The following is a 1,882-nucleotide window of genomic DNA, read 5'->3' as shown; positions in this document are numbered from 1 at the left end:
AAAATGATAGGTATACACTACAAAAAAAATGGTTTTATTTTTTTGATAAGTATATCTTCATCGTAATTTTATTTTTCGGCTGATTGTGATGCTTTAACTTCTGTATCATTTTGATATCATATAGACGTATATGATTTGCAAATTGCAAATACTTTTACCTTGAGTGTATATGGTATTTAGGATCATGGCAGTTGCATCGTGTATTAAAAAGAAATTATAAAGAGTGACATTTCAACAAAAAGATCACAACAGCCCTGTAGAACATCCCGAAGATTTGACAAGATTCTGATCATATCAAGACAACAACAATGTTTTAGTGTAAATTATGATGAATTAAATTCTTACATGTTCTAGATAGATACGTACGTATAAGAGATTTCTACCAACATAGATAACAAATAATTAGCTATAACTATACATGTTTGATATTCATCTCGAAAAGGCATACATGCTACAAAACAATAGTAATTTCTTGGATAAAAGCACATATACTAAAAATGAAAGCAAACGTCTATGAAGACACACCGAATTTTGTCATTATTTCAAAAAAATAAAAATAAATAAACTTGACTAAACTGTTGTTTTAATGATGCTATCCAAAGATACCAAATGTGGAGTCTCCAACTAGAAAATTAAGAATAATTTCCAAGAAGCATCCATGTGATTAAGGACTGAAATTTGGGTGATAGATACGACTCAACAAATCAACGATCAAATTTTCAACAAATTGAAGATATTTGCGGCCGTAATGATTTGCCACTGATCAGAAGATTCGCATCGATCAGACGAAACCAATCCAATGATTAACCAAATTGAGCATTTATTACACATTCAAATCTGAAATATCAGATTGGCTACATGTATCCTGATTTTTTGCATCATGTTCATTGTAATATCATCCAATGTGCCAAGTTGCCATATGATCTATCTTCTTTTTAAGTTCTTTGGCCACTTGTTACCCCTGTTATCTTTTGAAAAAAAATACATATTTCTATGTTGAAGAGAAAAAATGAGTCAGAACTTTTCTTAGAAGATTTAATGTAATATTCAAAAAACAGTATTTATAATGATATCTTGAATTTTCAACTTAGTTTTGTTATTTTTATATTTGTAAGAACAGGAAACTTTTTGTTGGAGAACTTGATGGATGAGTTAAGCCATGTGAGAAGATGATATAAGTCAAACAACTTACACGAGAAAACAAAATAAAAACAAAAAACCTATTAAATGCTCTTAAATCATTGAAAAGTATTTTAAAAGATTTCCATTATTATAAATAGAGGCAATCGTCACCACCTTTCCTCATCTCAAAGTCTCTCAAAACATTGTGGTGAACAAAGAAAAAGAGAAGAAAATTTTTTTTATTGAAAGCAAAAAAGAAAGATGGGTCTGAATCGTTTTGCGATTTCAAATGCAACAAAGCAGATATTGAAGCTAAACTCATTGGCAAACAAAAACCGAACATCACCATCATCGGATCATGTTCCTAAAGGACACGTAGCTGTTTACGTAGGAGAACAGATTGAGATGGAGAAGAGGAGATTTGTGGTTCCAATATCGTTTCTGAATCATCCTTCGTTCAGAGAGTTCCTTAGTCGAGCAGAGGAAGAGTTTGGATTCAATCACCCAAAGGGAGGTTTGACCATTCCATGTAGAGAGGAAGTGTTTCTTGATCTCATAGCTTCTCGGTTACAATAAGAAAAAGTTGGATCCGGTTTAGGAGAATTGTATTTATAGAAATTTTGAGATTGAGAATGTATCTTTTCATCCTTTTTCTTCCCATGTATCTTTTTAAATCATGGAGGATAAGAAGAATTGATATATTTCTATGTTTTAGCTAATAATATTTTGACCCCCCCCCCCCCCCAAAAAAAAAAAAAAA

The 1,882-nt window shown here is 31.2% G+C and overlaps 1 pseudogene; it reads left to right on the top strand.

Moving 5' to 3' along the window:
* LOC104719980 lies at positions 1,144–1,823 on the top strand (annotated as a pseudogene).

This window comes from Camelina sativa, chromosome 10 (assembly GCF_000633955.1).
Source record: "Camelina sativa cultivar DH55 chromosome 10, Cs, whole genome shotgun sequence".
Lineage (NCBI taxonomy): Eukaryota > Viridiplantae > Streptophyta > Magnoliopsida > Brassicales > Brassicaceae > Camelina > Camelina sativa.
This window is presented reverse-complemented; position numbering and strand designations above follow the sequence as displayed.